Source organism: Lycorma delicatula, chromosome 8 (genome assembly GCF_047948215.1).
Source record: "Lycorma delicatula isolate Av1 chromosome 8, ASM4794821v1, whole genome shotgun sequence".
NCBI classification, from domain to species: domain Eukaryota; kingdom Metazoa; phylum Arthropoda; class Insecta; order Hemiptera; family Fulgoridae; genus Lycorma; species Lycorma delicatula.
The window spans coordinates 19,668,218-19,687,170 of NC_134462.1; the positions used below are offsets into that span (position 1 = coordinate 19,668,218).

The following is an 18,953-nucleotide window of genomic DNA, read 5'->3' on the forward strand; positions in this document are numbered from 1 at the left end:
TTAACCCTTTTTTACCTCTAGTCTTATATTAACAAACAATCACATAGTGTTCTCTTGCATTGCTATCTACCTTAACAGTTTACGAATGAAGTTTATTACACTTTCACTTATACTTATAGGTTTACTGTAACTCACCGATAGTATTTCTGTTTTATTGGAATTACTTGTGGCGTCATTTTACTCTTATTAAACTGGATTTAGGACTCCTCGCTGGACTAATGTCTCGCAGACTCAACCTGTGATTCTCCTGGCTGGAACGTCGTTGTAACGTCTCGCTGGACCGGTTCGCAGAATTCCGCCGAACCCACACAACTCGCAATATCTCCTCGCAGAGCTTCTCTTGCGGGACTGACGCCGTAACGTCTCGCAGACTGGTTCAAATAGAACTCCTTTTTTAGCTAGTCTTACTGGACTATTTATACTTCTAGCCTATTTACCTGCCGAGCCGGACCGGACTCAAGTAGAAGCGTGCGAATAGTCGACTGAAGCTTTTGTTCCCATGAATTTCAAACCGGGTCTCTTCTCATCGAACAAGTGATCATTGTGTGTTAGCGGGAAATATAATAAAAGACAATTTTAAAACGGACCTATTCTTTACAAAAAGGGTTCTTTTGTTCCTTTCTGGATTTCTCTAATTATTATACTTTATATTACTTTCATGATAATTTGTAGGAATCCGTTATACAGGCCCACTACACTCGTCTTCTTACAGTATGAACATAGTTTACAAAGAGCAAACAGAAAATTATATATGTGTTATATGTCTGGTGGAAATAGATAACTTTATGAATAATACTGTTATTTCCACCAGACACAACTATTTTATGCTATACAGCACACTACTGTGACATGCAAGAAAGGGTCTCATTTTAAAAATCTCCTTACAATTTAAAATATAAATAAAATTAAGATTTTTCTTTAAAACAACATTACTTTACTGATGAGTTTTTAAGTAATACTTATTAAAAGAAAATGTGAGTTTTCTGACTCTTCATTTACATGTAACATGTATGTAGAAATAATGTATGCTCAAATAATTTCAATAAATGCCTCTTAAATTATTAAATTTTTTAATGCCCAGTCTTTTTTTTCTTACTATCTACATTTTGCATTCATATAGACACATATATACAAACATAACAGTTAAAAAGATACTTTTTTAAATATAACTTCGCCTTACTACATAATATTTCAGAAGGCGATAATGAAACTTGTTTAACTTACAAAAGAAGATGCCAAAAATTCAGTTTTTTTTTTGTAAGTAATATTATTTTAAAAAAACTTGTTAGAATAATGTTTCTGCAAAAGAAAATCTTTTAGTTTTATTTTAATTAAATTTGTGGGAAGATATTTTAGATTGAAACAAACACAAGAGCAATTTAAAATAAAAAGTATATAAATTCATCAGAAAGGAAAAATTAATGTTGAAATATTTAAATTTAAATGCATCAAGGTATTTATAATATTAATAGAATTTTGCAGAGCTACTTTTAGTGTTAAGTAACATAAAACATGATTCATAATAATAGAACTAATCTATGGTAATTTGTACATCTCTGCCCACAAAAAACAAAACCAGGAAGTTGGTGTTAATTTCTAGTTTTATAAATAGTTATATAGAATATAATTACGGATGTATTGATAACAAAAGGAAAACCCTGCAATAATTATTTAAAATTTAATTTGAATTTTAGAAGAGTACAACAATTTAGTCACGGACACGACATAAAATTGCATATGTTCTTTAAACTTAGTTTTTATCTAACATTAAAAACAACAATCAATTTAACAAAAATAATTACATCAAAAGATAATAATAATACTATGTTATAGGTTGTTTAGAAATCTATATCAATTTGGCATTACACAGGATACTGTTAAGTCGAGGGCAGACCTGGAGATGTCTGCCAAAAATTCTAAACTTCTTTTTTTAAATTAAAAGTATCACTAACTTAAATATATTTTTAATTTTTTCTGTTATTTTTTTAAAACCATTTAATACAAGTTTTAGAATAATAAAAATCAATAAAAGATGTTCTGTAGTACATTTTTAATGTATTAATTTTATTGTATGTTATTTTACAGCACAAATTGAACATTATGTATTTTTAGCAAGCCAACTTCATGACAACTAAAACAAAATTTTGAATATTTCTTTAAAAAGCTGGCAAGATGTTGCTGAACATTTCTTGCAATTACATAAACTTAAGTTGAATCTTTTTCGGAATAATAAATTTGAAAATTATTATTAATCTTCGTACCTCAATTAATAATCTCCCTTCTCCCATTGGCCTATAAGAGGACTGCTGCATCTGACTTTTGCCATTATTTATATGTCTATTTTAACTGTAAAATCACAAAAAATTTAAAACTCGTAAGCATTAAGATTCATTTATTTTTTTGGAGAAGGAGGTTGGGGTTAGGAAAGTTTTTATTTTACACTACCACAGCTACTAATTGTCTTTAAATTTGTTAAAATTAACTTTTCACTGAAATAAAATTGAGTTGATAATAATCATTGATTCTAAAGGAGTCACACTACTGCATCCTGTTTTCTAATTTTTTTATTTTTAATCTTTAATTATGATTAACATCATTGAATAGTTCCCTGATAGTTTTCACCAAAATTCATTTATCTCAAGATATGTCACGAGTTAAAGAGGAACATTACTTCACTTCCTTATTGCAAATAAACCCCCTCCCTTATCAAATAAATTAAACCAGATCAAAAATAAAATTATTCACATTAAACAGTTTTATTTTCAAATGTAATGAAAAGTTAGTTTAAATTCTCTACAATGGCAATTATTAATATCTATAATTTAGGCAATTATTAGAAATGGAAAATTAAAAAATATAGAAGGTTAAAATATTAGATAAAAACTTTGAGAGAGAAAACATTACAAAGACATTATTTAACGGGGACATTATATAATTGTAAATTTGCAATATTTAAATACTTTTTTCTCCACTTTGGTTTAACTTATCACTGTAACTTTTGCACAGTAATTCTTTAGTATTTTCTACAGCCACCTGCATTTTTTAAAATATGTATTATTTTTAGTTTTAAAATTTTTGTCAAAATGAATTTTTGTTATTAATTTTCAATAAGTTTTCAAAGAAAAAAATTCTCTGTTTAATTTGGAATGCTTTTTATCTATGTACCACCACATACTTAATATGTAGTAGAAATTTCAGCTCTTTATGTCAACTTGTACCTGATAAAAAGTTTATGGTTAATGGAAAATAATGATTTTATTTATAATTTAATACATTCCTGGCCCATATGACGAACCATCAGGATCATTTTCATCTTCTACATTTTTTCTCTTACTTAAACCACCACTAGCACTTTTATAAACTACCACAGATTATTTTTCAGCTTTTTTTATTCTTAACATGTCAATTTTGCGGCACCCATATATACTATTCTCGCTAGTTTTCAAAACCAATAAGTTTTAAAACATGTAATTATCCGTATTGCAATCTGTAAGAAGTAAAAATAGCAATCATATACAATTCAAATGTTCATTGAATAATAAAGGCCTGTAAAATTATACATTAAAATATTAAAACACTGTGAAATGAAAGTTTAAAGGAATTATATAAAGAGTCATATTAAATAAATAAATAGATACACATTTTATTCAGTTTGAGTTATAAAATATTTATTTATATTTGTAACTATAGGCCCATTCTTTTTGGATAAGAGATGAACTATACAATTATTATGGATATAAATGTATTATTTACTTTAAAACAGAAATTCCAGAGAATTTAGTTGAATAAATCAAGGAGAATCATGGTTAAACACTGATCAGAGCAACACCACAAAAAAGCAGCCAGAAAAGGGTTGCATAACTTTTCCAGCTTTTCATATAACAGATTTTTACTTCACACACGTCATATGTTTTTAAAATAGTACTGACTTAATTATATCATATTTAGAGTACAACTGTGAAAAATATCAAAATGTTCAGTAAAAAAATTTGGGTTCGATTTGATTTTTTATCTTAAAAATTATGCGACAGTAAAAGTATATTTGAGAAAACAGTCAAAATTCTGAGTAAAACATTTTGGGTCCAGTTGACCCCCCCTTCCCAAATGGCATTTTTATCATTGAAATTATACAGTATTTAGAATATAATTGCTATAAAAAAAAAATTGAGTCCCATTTGACCCTGTTGCATGACAGCAACAATCCTATCAACTACCAGGGCGATAACCCCCGGGGTTCCCCAGGGGCAGTCCTTTCGCCGATTCTGTACACTGCATATACAAACAATATGCCGTCGTCGGAAAGCGTCAACACCGCTTTATACAAAGATGATATGGCATATTACTGCACATCCCGAAATATGGATTACGCGGTTGAGAGATTCCAACGACAACTAGATTTAGTGGAGCCGTGACTTGACAAGTGGAGAATCAGGTTCAACGAGGAAAAGTCCGTGGTCGTGCTATTCACACGCAAGCGACGCGCTCCAGACAGCTGGAAATCTCAGGGGAAAAAATACCCTTTGAGACAAAAGTTAAATATCTGGGAGTTGTCCTGGATAAACGGCTTACGTTAGGGGAACATGTAAAATATGTTACCCATAGGGCAAAGGACGCCAGGGCTACGTACACCCAGTGCTTAATCGAGCCAGCCCCATTCCACTGGCGACTAAGATACTCACATACAGACTCTCCAATTCTGACATACGCCTACCCGGCATGGGGGGTTTTGTTGTGCTCTACGTTCCAGAAAAAGCTAGAGGCCGTCCAAAATGTGGCGCTGCGGACGATTTTCGGAGCGCCGTGGTTTGTCAGGAAAACCAGACTTCGCTACGATGCGGACATAAAAACCGTGTTGGAAGTGGGCGTAGCACAGGCGCGCGGACTGTTCGGGAGAGCGGCCGTATCCGAACATAGCCATCTCAGGGACATCTGCCCAGAGGACCCTACACCGCAAGGTGTGAGGAAAAGACCTCATGCCGTGTTAGATGAACCACCGTGAAAAGGCGGGAGGAGGGTTGGCGTATGATAAACAGGCCAGGAGCCTCTACATCGGGTGAGCCAACAGGGAACTCCAGGTCTAAGGAACCGGAACGCAAATACAAAATCAATCCGTAAATAAAATAAAGCAAATAAATATAACCGCCACAAAACAGATGATAACCCGACAGATAAAATAGACAGCAGCAAGGGACATTTGTCCAGGTTCTGCAATTAGTAGGGAGAAAACAAACTCCCGCTATCCTTGCGTTTCGTTCCGTTCCGACAGCAATAACTTCAAATAAAACTTTTAATAACAGCAGCAATTTAAAAAACAGATTATCAGAAATTAGTAAAAAAATGTTTAAATTCTTAAGTCTGGTCTCATGAGAAACTCATCTGTTTTTAAAGACTCTCCTGTTGTGAACATTAATACTACTTAACACAGTTAGATTTTTCAATCTTGGAAATTTAACTTAACAAAAAGTACCATGATGCTCTCTTGTCCAATTTTGTGAAAAAGTAGGTCAAAGTTGGGATAAATATTGTAAAATTCAACTTTTTTGGTCGACAGATTTTTGAGTTAAGAGATAATACCTTTTTAAAAATAATTTTGAATATCCCCTCACCCAATAAATCTGATTGACTTAAAACTTTGAATTTTAAATAACTTAAGTACTTTACATACCAAAACTCGATTTTCAAAATAGTATACAAAAAGTAAAAAAGGTGAAAACTACCCCTCCACTTTTTTTTTATTTTGTCCAAAATTTAATATAGAAATTTTTGGGCTGTTTTCAAAGAATTTATATTTAACCAGTCTAGAAATATTAATCAAAATACAAGGCAACACATGAACATTTGTACATACATCTTCCAGAATATTTTTTGTGTTTCTTGGATAAGGGGATTTTGAAACATTGACATTTACAAAAGCCACAATACCCAAAATTTTTGATGATCCCTATACTTCTCTTTTACAGCTATGCTGCTGCAAAAGCAAAAGGGTTATAACCGGTAAAGTAAAAAGAATGATCAAGCAAATAATATGAATAATCTTTTTGTTAGTCGGAGAACATTCGAGTCGTCCACATTAAATGAGGATGTAATATATTCAGTTTTTACTTTTTTTTTTAATGAGATTATTTAAAAATTCATCCACAAAATAATATTACTTTTGTAATAGAATAAAAATATTCAGAATTAATTGTTGAAAAATTTAGAAAATTATTATTATAAATTAATTTTGGGGAGATCTTTAATTTGATTTAAGTAATTTTTTTTTTAATAAGTAGTAAGAGAAATGTAATACAGTCTCTTTTGTAAGGCAAAATAATTTGATGACTATAAGAAAATAATTTTTAGCCTAGTCTATTACAGATACATAATTTTATTTTTCTAATATAAATCACTATTCTCTTTTTAACAAATATAATATACTAATACTATTATAAAAAATTTGATGTGTACACCACATGACTTCCATGTATATCTATTAAATTACATATACACATTTATGCTGCACTTCATTTAAACTAATTTTATTTGAAAGTGAGATACAATCCTCTAATTCTTTAATAAAAGTGGACAGTTACACAACTGCTAAAATATTAGTTTTTATTAACATCAAATATTTAGAGTCATTTATTTAACAACAATCTTACCTGAAATATTAGGTTAGAGTAAAAGTGCCTTGATTACTCTTTAAATAAATTAACCAAATAATCCAATAATAAAAAATAATTATTATACACCATAAGGTCAAGATTAGTATTTGTAACCAGAATGCAGGATTTCACTAATTGGAATAGTTTAATTATTATTAACTTTTATTTATACGCACACCAGAAATCATGTGCATATTACACACAAGTGAAAAAAGTGTTCAACAATCACTTTAAATTGAATACAATTAAAATTATATTTTATTTTTTTGTCAAATAATTAAATAAAATGATTTAAAAAAAAATAAATATACAACTTTTATAAGAATTTGCTAAGAAAATCCAAAAATAATACGATTCTAAATTATAATTTTCAATTAATATTAAATAACCAGATGTTTCACAAAATATATTACATATATACATATGTAATGCCTATTAAATTACATTTACACATTTTTAAAAGTACATAAAATTTTGTTTCACTAATAATTTTTTTTTCATTTTTTATTATCATTGAATTATTATTTATGGTAAAACTTTTTTACAATCACGGGTTAATAATTTTTTAAATCAATATATTTAAATTTAAAAAAGTTAAAAAATAAATTTTAAAAAAATTAAAAAACAAACGGAGATTTGAATGAAAGTTTGATTTGAACGATGTGCCTCCTTAATTTTGATTGCAATAAAAATGGGAGATGCACAACTAGATGTTACAGCATCCAAAATTTCATCATCCTATGGCTAATTGGTTTTGCGTTATGCGAGGTACATACACACATTCATTCGTACGTACAGACATCATAAAATTGATATTTCAATTGAAATCTGAAAACCTAAGTTTTTCATGATCACAATACTTCCTTTACGTCATAAAAGGAAGTAAAAACTAATAAAAATGAATACATTACAAAATTTGGTACAACTGGTTTTACTAGTACTTGTGAATATGTTAGTTCACACATTTTGTATTTTACATTTACCAAGGGAGAATTTGATAAGTTGTTATAGTTGATAACACCTACCCATATACAATAATAATTTAAAGATAAAATACATTAAAAAATTAAATAACTTAAGTTATCTTCAAGTTCATGAAGATTAATAATAAATCAATGTATCCACACACTTCTTTAAAAAAAGAGAAAACCATTGAATTGTGTGTGTAAAAGAAAACTATGTACTGAGATATTTTAAGCTTTATTAAAATAACAGAGCAAAGAAGTTGTGTTTATTTAAGTGTTAACAGATAGATGAATTTTTTTTTAATAAAGAAGAGTAAATGTAAATCTTCTTACAATTTTAAGGTAGTACAAAATTTATAAATAGTTAACCAAATATTATCTTATAAAAAGAAATAAACAGATTTATTTTTAAAAAATCAATGATATTAAAATGTATCATTTTTTAAACTAAAATTTGTTCTAAAACCCCTATTTTCTTGTTCCCATATTCTAATTTAATATGATTTTTTGAAAAATTTTAATTATTTAAAAATAAATCAACATTCAAAATCTGAACCATTAAGAAAATGAAGTAACTTTAACTGGTAGTGTAACTTTATTTTAGCCAGAATAATTGTTCTTGTGTGTATTTAATGAGCTGTTATTATGGTTATTTATATTTAGAAAATTATTCAGTTGAAATAAGTTTATTTAATTATTATAACAAAAAATAAATCTTAATCAACTCTTCTTTATCTTTCAATCCCAAGGTATTTCTTATCTTGAATATGTACAACTTTTAATAATTTCCAATACATTTCTTTTTGTATGCAGGCAACTGCCTGTTTCTTTTTAGTAATTTTTGTTTGTACTCGCCTTTTGCTTTTCATTACCCTTATATACATTGTCCAATTTCTATTTCTTCCACCCATGCAGTAAATGATGTTGAACTACATCATCCTTTTCTCCCAAAATAATAATTTTGTCAGTAAAAAAAGTACACTCTTATTTCTTAGATTTCTATTTTCCTCTTCACCTCCTTAAGGTATCATCCATACAGGTATTTTAACAAATATGAGAATACATTACATTGTCTTAGTTCAGTGAAATGTCCATTAAAAGTGAAAGTTTCATATATTGTTTCAATGAAATAGAACTGTTTCTTACAGAAGCAGTTAAGTAATAAATAATTCTCTTTCAAATTAGTGGAACATTTCCTTCTTTCCAAAAGCAACTAGACAAAACTATCAGCTCTTTCTTTTGGACCATTTGGTGAAACTGTTATAAATGATCACATTAAAACAATTAAGAAATCTCTTATTATGTGTATCAAATAATGTATTCAATTTTTGTTGACTACTTGTTTAATAAGGTTTTGTTTTTGAATTACTGTTTGTAAATTTCATATTACTTCAGAATTTGGAAAATTTTGTTTTTAAGCAACAAAATGATGAAGTAAGAACAAAGTAAGATGTTACAAACAGGGAAGTATTCCTGTTAGTGAAATTTCAGAGTTTGAGAGTTTTATTAAAAAATTTAAGTCTGTTGGTATAAATTATAAGTCTAGAAATTGGAAATAAGTTCTTACAGTATCTCTCTGGAAAGTAATGTTAAATGGAAGTAAAAAATTAATAATAACAAAAACAGAAAAGTAGGAGATACTTTTGACAAATTTAGTAAAAGAGAAAATTTTGAATTAAGTAGGTTGTAAAACATCAAAAAGAAAAAAAATAATAATAACAGAAAATTTTATTGTAAGTAGTACCTTTTAAAAATAACTAAGTCTGAGGATTACTACTAAGGGTTTCTGTTCAAAGTATAGAAAAGTATAGGGTTTCTATACAAAGTATAGACAATGGAAAGTTATTTTTACAAACTAATTTTTCAGCTACCTTTCAATTTGACAGCTCATACATTTTACTTATCACACATTTACATTAAAATACTGTAGATTTTCTTTAAAGAGCTTTTATTTATTTATTTATTTATTGTGTTTTTTCTTTATTATCACAAAATTTAGATGGTTTTTGTTATATGTATTCTATTTTTAGTCAATTATTTTTCAGCAATTATTCGTCAAAAGATTTTTCAGGAGCAATTCAAAATTTTTTTATCAATTAAATTCAATATTCTACAAATAAACAGATTTTAATAATTTTCCACTCATTCACACTTAATTAATTTATTTATATATAACAGCAGTCAAAGAAGAATATTTTAATTAACATTTTTTTCATTAAAACAGACTATAAAATGGGAATACCACTTTTAGAGTAAGCTGCTTCTGTAAAATATATGAAACAGATGACTATGGAGGGAGTATGTCATACATAATATTTTTAAATTATTTCTAACAGGGACATTTTAATACCAATTTACACAGCTACCTTTCAATATGACAATTCATATCTTATTTACTGACTGCTACAAGTTTTTTTAAAAATTGACATAATACAACTTAATACATGGGACAGGTTAAATAGTAAATGTGGTATACTAACTTATTTTATTCTAATTAGTTTTTATAGCTCTAGCAAGCTCAGTCAATTAATACTGTGCCATAAGTACAGTCATCTTTAAAACCAATATCAATTTCTTTTTCTTTCTCTAAACTTTCATGATGTAACTTCCCCCCCCCCCCTGCACTTCTTTATTTTTTGAAATATACATTAAATACAAAAAATGAAATGTGAAATGTTTTTGAAACAAAGATACGGACTTAAGGTTGTTAAATCACATGGTGCATACAACCTATTAAGAAAATTGAGTTCATTGTTGACAAACACATTGTACACTTTAATAGAAACTGCAAAGTGTGTAGTGGGTGGGACATGTGCTAGGTTCAGATGAGAGCAAACTGCCAGGAAAACTGTTGAGAATGGTGGGAAAAAGGAAAACCAAATGGGAAACAGAAAGAAAATTATGTAAAAATGATGATACGAGAAAGCTAGGTAACTAGCAGTGACAGATTGCAGCAGAAATTAAAGAAAATATGTAGGTCTGCCAATACATGTCGACTGTCTACCAATAGCAATGAATATTTTTATGTATTCATTAAGGTTTTGGTTTCATGGGCTTTTTCTGTATTATAAATAAATATAAAACTTTTAATAATTAATTACTTATTTTAATTCTATACTCTGCAATTATAAATTATAAAATGTTTATAAGTCATCTAAAAAATTGCATTATAGATTTTTACTATAGTTTCCCTGAAATTTTTACCTTTATTTTCCTACCTTTATATTTATTTAAATAAATTTATCTCTGGTGCAATATATATACACAAATATAATAACAATAGTAACAGCTGTGACATTAATTATTTTTTAGTTGTATAATTATAGTATTCAAAACTTGTTAACTATTTAGAAGCATAAATGTATATATCTGTGCATTTATATCAGTATGTCAGTAAGTGTATGTTCACATAAAGGAAAAGCAGAATAATCTAGAGAAAAGGTTCATTGGCAGTAACCAATCTATACGCCCACGTGTACTGTGACATTCCTGGATTCTGAATCAGAACGGTGTTCTCGACATGACAACAGTTTTTAGTGGAATGAGGAGGAAGAGAAAAAGAGAGGAGTGAGAAAGGGAGATGAAAATAAATGGACCAATCCAGTATGAAAGAAAGGAGGATAGAGACAAACAAGAGAGAGATAGAGGGAAAAACACTAAAGATGGTGGGATGGGAATAAATCCTATCAAAACACAACACACAACTCTCTTTAAATTTCCTGTCTCTTTCTATCATCACACTTACCATCCTAATATAGAACAGTTGAGAACTTACACAAAAATTTCAATACTTTTTCTTAAATAATATCACCTCATATATTACAAAATTCATTATTTACTAACATAAAACAATCTCTTTGCAATCAATAATCCAATAACATAATTATTTGCGTTACTAGTAGTAAAAACACAAGATAATATTTTTTTAAATTAATTAAAAAAATTTTTATAGTCAAAGACTTTTTACTTGGGTTTCTTTTAAACTGAAAGAGAAAGAACAAATTACACAGTTACTAGAATGTTCTACCAAACATGTTGGCTGTTCTTGGAAATACTGGCTGACTCATACATTTATAGGTGGTATAAATATATTTGCTTTGTAGCACACCCTTATTATCCAGCTAATATAATTCACTGTTACTCAGTACAGTGTGCTATTAACAGTTGATATAATGTTTAAATAAACCTTCATAGTCATTATGCAAATATTTATACATGTTTAGTTATGCAAAATGCAATTATTATTATTATTATTCTAATTAAATAAATATTAATTTAACATTCAAATTTTTAAGTTCAATTCAATCAATATTAATTATAATAAATTAAGAATTAACAGCAGTAATTAACATTTAAATTTCACAGTATTCACAGAATTATATTTAAAAAAATGTTTAATAAGAATACCAGTATAAAAATGTATAGCTAAATTTTTTCATATATACTATTCCAACTAATAGCAAGGAACTTTACCGCAAAATATTATAAAATGTTTGGCTGTAACTATATCACATCCCAATCCCATAGGGCAAGACACCCACCTTGTGATGCTTCCAGTCACCACACCACCCCCCTGTTCCTAGCTCTAATGTCTAACTTTTTACATCTCACAATAATAAGCCAGGCCTTACTGGGATACCACCGATATAAATGCCTTGGTAGACATTTACATCGGTGATTCTTAAACTCAGATTTTGCCTTTGTTTTAGGCCTCATCCAGACATCTTGAATGTCCTACATCGTTGCCCTCTGAACTAGCTAATTGAGTTCATGGAAGCACGAACCCCACGCTTAGTTCTACCTTTACTGTGTAACTATATCATAAACAGAAACAGGCAAAATGCCTAAATTTAGTTTCTATTATTGCACACATGAGATAGTTTTTCCTGTAATAGCAATATATTACAAAGCCTATTTTCTTGCAAAAAAATATATTAAGTTTTTGCTTTATGTTACTTGTTCCAGTCCTTTTATAGGAAAGACGCAAAAGAATAAGACACCAATCAGAAATGATTTTTCTGAGAATGGTACTTATTACACAGCCAATACCTTTGGACAACAGAATGAAAGTGTCATTTGTAGGGTTGAAAATTACTTCCATATTTTACATGGCATACTGCAGTTCAACAGTAATATTCAGTTCAGCGAAGAAGGCAAAGAAAAATTACTTAACACCTCACTTTGCCTAGTAAATATAGCACTGCAACTATTCTTCAAAATAGTTTTATCACTTTTTTGAGAATAATTATGTATGATCACCAAAAACTACTTGGTTATGGTATCTAATAGACAGACAAGATTATGGAGAATTTTATTTGGGAAGTAGAATTACTAAAGCTGGACGAACCAGGAACGATATAAAATGCTGAATAGCACAGGTGAAACAAGTTTTCAGTTAGAAATATAATTTGCTTACATCAAAAATTAATTTAAATGTTGGGAAAACATTCTTGAAAGTACATGTTTAGAGCGTGTATTTTTATATGGAACTGAAACTTAGACGATTGGAGAACCTGAGACGAAGAGATTAGACGCTTTTGAAATGTGGTCTATTGGAGAATGTTAAAAATCAGATGGGTGGATAAAGTGATAAATTAAGAGGTACCGTGGCAAACTGATGAAGATAGAAGCACTTGGAAAAATATAGTTAAAAGAAGAGACAGACTTATAGGACACATACTAAGGCATCCTGGAATAGTTGCTTTAATATTGGAGAGGCAGGTAGAAGGGAAAAATTGTGCACGCAGGCAACGTATGGAATATATGAAACAAATTGTTAGGGATGTAGGGTATAGGGAGTATACCGAAATGAAATGACTGGCACTAGATAGGGAACTTGAGAGCTGCATCTAACCAGTCAAGTGACTGAAACCAAAAAAATAAAAAAATAATTGACAAACATAAGCATACTTCTGCTTTGAAACATTTTTCATTATATTTTCTTCTACATATATGAATGATATAATATAGACCTCCTGAAACACCATTATATAATAAATCAATTGATAATCTTTTACCTTTGTAAAAGTTCTTTATGTCCAGATCCAACTTAATTTTTTTTTAACACTCATATAAAAAATTATCTATGATGTTTAAGTATGCATCACATTAATAAAAAAAAAATTATTTAAATAATTAACTCATTCGCTAATTTTTTCTGATAAATAAAATTCTTATATTAAAGTTTAAACCTTAACTACTGTAGTTGATTACATTTGGTGTGAAAATGAAACCACAAAATTCAATTATTTCAAAAACACTGGTCAATGTAAAATTTTGGCAAACTATAACATTCAATAAGCAGTTTATTCTAATATATTTAATGCTAGTGCAATAATTTAAAGAGTAATAAATAAGATTTTAGCCTTGAATGGCCTCAAGTAAGTGTAAAAATAGATACCAACATAAGCTAAAGCAATTCTCTATGTTTTAAAAGTTAAAGATTTTAAAAATGAACTAATTGTGCATTTAAAACTTATAATGTACTTCTACATCCTATAAGGTCATAACATGATCACAAAAATGAATTCATAAATAAAGAAGATGAAATGTGGTTAAACCCTTAAAAAGAAAGAAATTTATATTGGTATATACTTACATAAAACCAAAGATTAGATCAGTCAGTAAGCGTCTAATTTTCTAAATTAATGGACCAATAGCCTATAAAAAGCAAAATACTAATGTGGTTTTTTGAGATACTAACACATTATAATAGAATACAATCAAGAAAAATTCTTAAAATCAAATAAAAAAACATATAAAGACATTAAAGATACTAGTACTGTAAAAAATTTAATCCAGATAATCAATTAAAGAAAAGTAATAAATAAACTGTTGGTCTACTTGGATAATGAGCTATATAATTTGTTTATGTAATATATAGATACTTAGCAACATACAAAAAATTAATATCTTGTATGAAAACTTGAATATAAGTTAATAAAATTCAAGATGGTATACTAATGGGTCTATTTAATATCTTATATTTATTATTCATATTGCTAAATAAATTTGAATTATAAAAGGAATGAAAATACTGGGGCAAAAAAAATGACACTTTGTGGTCAAAGATGATGCTAAAATTTGGTCACAAAGCAGTTCTACTTATACTGGCACAAAAATAAGAGAAAGAATGTATTTAAGATTTTAAGTAAAGTTTGAATTCTTGAAAAGAATAACAAACGATGGTGATAGTGAATGAAACAGAATGAATCATCAAAATTTTTGATTTTTGTTCCTTCAATGCACTTAGGTAGCTCTAAAAGGCTACAGTTGGATATGAGATACATTATTTCATATCTTTAGTGTGCAAACAGAATGTGACGTTTTGATTGACTTATGTAGATAGAAAGGTTTGTAGGTAAGGTTATGTAAGAAAGTGAATTGAGTTTTGATTAAATTTGTGAGCCACTTAGGTTTGCTAATTAATTAATATTGGGAAAACTCCTACCACTAATACTTAATGCAACTTTAAAGTAGCAACATTTATTAAAATCCAAAATATAAGCAAAATGTTTGACATAAATATAGTGGTTGAAAAATCTTAAAACAGATTGATTTTTATTTCTTCAAAAATTAACAAGAAAAAAGTCAAACTGCTTACTTCAAAATGTCCAGTTACTGGGGTACTGAACAGTATCCTTGAGGAATTAAAAGCCATGTTTTTAATGACTTAAGAATCATCCACTGAAAACTATAAATTCACAGTTATTGTACCTTCATCACTTTGGTCATTACTTATTTTTTAAACGAGTATCACATCAAAATAATCTTCTTGTTAAAAGTATATAAATATATATATATTTACATTAAAATACATAAATCTCTGACTTGAGAATGTTAAATGAATTAAATGATACCGTTATTTTGTTTGAGGTCTTCTGTGTTAGTTGCTTGCGAATTTACAAAACTGTTTTATAAAAATATACATAAATTAGGATGATAAGAACTTATGAAAACACTTACAGCTTAAGAAGATTCACAACTTAAATTTAACACAAAACAATAATATTTGTGGATTATCTTGAATTGTTATACCTTCAAATTAGAAATTACATGATTCTTTGCTGTAGTAGGTGAAGTGTGCAACAGCTTTTACAGAATAACTACTCCATTTAAAATGATTGAATGCATGACAAAATGTCACCTTAAAATCATTCAAAATATTAGACACAATTTCAAAATATTTTAAGAGGTATTGCTAATTAACTTCAAAAGGACTACTGGAAGAAAATGTTTCAGATTTTATATAATACAAAGTGTATGCAGATATAAGCATAGTATCATATTTAAAAGTTAATAATCAGCAGATATTATTAAGTAAAATTTTATTATAAGCACTATGAAAAATGGAAATGAATCAAAACAAAGCCTAAACAATTTCATTTAACTACTTCACAGTCAAAATAACACCAGTAATAATATATAAAGTAACAATCTGTAACATTATTGTACAATTGTAGTGTTAAGTTTCATATTATATACACAATAATGATTAGTGTTGATCTCTTGGTGGAGTGGAGCTGTTTAAATTATTCTTCTGGATTTAAATCCTGGTCTAGCCAGGCATTTTTAATATGCTATAAGAACAGTAGAAATGAATACTGTAAGATAATTGCAGTCATATCTTACTATACTAGTGGTCTGTGGTTGCTTAAAAGAATAAATAAATCATTAAAAAGCTGAAGGATGAGAATACATAATTATTTTTTTTAATACATCTATTGTAAAATACAAGGAAAGATTGAAGCTCCACTTGTATAAAAATTATGTAAATATGATGTAATCAACATTCTCCATTTTTTGTAATAACTATTTAATTTTATGTAAAAAAAAATGGTGATACTCCATTCATGAATTCTTCAATAAAATGTTTTCTAATAACTTAGATGAAAAAGCAGTTTCATCAGATAAAAAAGACCTACATTACAAAATTTTATTATGTGGGGAACAATAAAAAAACCACTGTAGACATGGGACAAAAGAAAAAAATAAACAAACCTACCCTGATTAATATATTTTTTCCTACATAAAAATATTAGAGAAAAACAAATCAACAAAACAAGTTATGTCAATTTTTTACAAATTGAAAAAGATTAATAATTCCAGCACAACATTTTACTTAGTGTTGCCTTATTCCTGAGAATAAATAATTTAATAGAAAGATACCTAATCTATAAAATTATTCACTTACCATAAAACCACTTAAAATTCCCTGTTAACGGTTGTGTGACAACTTAAATAATAATTTTGTGAATTAAATATTTTTGAATCTGTCGAAAATGTTTAAAAACTGACAAATACAAATAATTAAAGGCAAATTTTGTAAATTCTTTACTTTGTTATAATATTAAATATACAGCTTTATTTTTAATAATTGAAATTTTAAAATTAAATCATTAACAGAAATTACATCGTTATTAAAAAAGGAAAAAAGAATTTATAATTTTAAAACGTTTAATAGTACTTATAACCTAAAATAAAGAAAAACACTGAGAATTCATAGATCGTTGTACAATTGTAAACTACCACTTTTTAAAATTTAATATTACAGAATATAAAACAAATGTAATGATTTAGATCCGAAATTAGATAAGTAAAAAATTCTAGAAATTAACTTATTTTCTTAAGGGAAAATCAACCATATCTAACGCTATCTATTCGTGAATGGAAAATGAGTTCAAACTAAACCGAGTACAAACTCAACCCAATAGAATTTCTAAAGCAACGTACTGTGAGAATTTACAAACTCTTCACAATTTCAAAATCTTTATTTAAATTTTCTATGTTTTGGGAAATATCCGAAGTATATTTTTCGATAAAATTTTAGTAGAAAATATACTTAAACGATTTATTATAATTAAATTGTTTAATTATAAAATCTTAATAAGTAAATTTGTGCTATTAATAGTTAGAAAGTTCTCACAGGTAACATTTTTTTGTTCTTATATGTTTAAATAGTACATCCCGTAGGTAAATCCACCGAGGGGTCCGAGGTTACTAGTTGTCAGATTGGCTGAGCCCATCAACAATTTGTATGACCTCTCAGATTCTTTACGAGTATATCTAATAATTGATTAAGCGAATAATTCAGCCTCTAAATCTCTACAACATAGTAACGACTTCGACTCCTTTTTGACTTAACTAATTTAAAAAAATTTTTATATATTGTCGTTAATTTTTTATAGTTATTTTATCAAAAGTTTGTAAAAGTAATGTTAATTTATTATTAAATATGAGTTAAATTATCCATTAATACAGATATATATTTTTATTTTAATTAAGATCAATATCTAAGTTCTGATAGTAAACAATTTATGAAATCCTATGGTAATGCCATTGTTTCTTTATTATATAACAAATATATATTTAAATGGTAAATTTTTCTTTTAAAAACGAAAGTTACATAAAATATTTAAAATATCACAATATTTAAAACCTATAATTTAATCTCTATTTTTAACTGAATATTGTTACAAATTCCAGTACGTTATATTTTGTTAGAAAAAATGTGAACATGTTACTTATACAAAATATGTTATATTTTGTTACAATTATTTATTATATTTTTCTTTATTATTTGTTAAATCAATTGCATAAGTGTAAATTAACATTTAGTCCTTGTAAAAAAAAATAACTTGTAAGATAATTTTTAAAAAGGCTTGAAAAGTATTACAAGTCTTGACCAGTGTAGCTGGCAAATACAATACCTTGCATTGCTTTTTCATTGCAAAACATTTTTAGCTTCACTGAGAAATCTTTACAATTCAATAATTAAAAGTCTTAATTTTCATTTAATAATAAATGTTTAAATATAAGTAACAAAAAGATTTTCCAAACTTTTTAAAATTTTGGGCTCCCCAAATCAATAATAAAAAAAAGTTGTTTAAATATATACACAATGTAATAAATTATCTTTAATCAATTTTTTGGTAAAGTACTTCTAAAGAAAATCAAAACTGGTTTTTCACGACATCCACTACCCCCTTAACAAATTCAAAGAATCTGATGAGATCACCCACATGACTTCCTTGTACGGCGGCTATTAAATTGCATATACACATTTTTTGCTGCACTTTATTTAAACTATTTCATTTGAAAGTGAGATACGATCCTCTAATTCTTTAAAAATGTGGACAGTTACACAATTGCTAAAATATTAGTTTTTATTAACATCAAATATTTATACAATTATTAATTCAACAATCTTATATGAAACATCAGGATATAGTAAAAGTCACTTTATTACTTGTACTACTAGATCAGTATTATTCATATCTTCGTGAGTTGCTGATTAACAAAAGTTTCAGATTTCTAGTTTGTTATATAAATAAAAGTTAATAAT

The 18,953-nt window shown here is 27.6% G+C and overlaps 1 long non-coding RNA gene across 1 annotated transcript; it reads right to left on the minus strand.

The window, feature by feature from the left end:
• Nucleotides 1-1,348: 1,348 nt before the first annotated feature.
• Nucleotides 1,349-17,288, minus strand: LOC142328884 (uncharacterized). Its single transcript, XR_012757376.1, has 3 exons — nt 16,803-17,288; nt 14,208-14,269; nt 1,349-3,487 (listed from the first exon to the last, which is right to left on the minus strand). It is a non-coding gene; the product is annotated as an uncharacterized LOC142328884 (long non-coding RNA).
• Nucleotides 17,289-18,953: the final 1,665 nt, after the last annotated feature.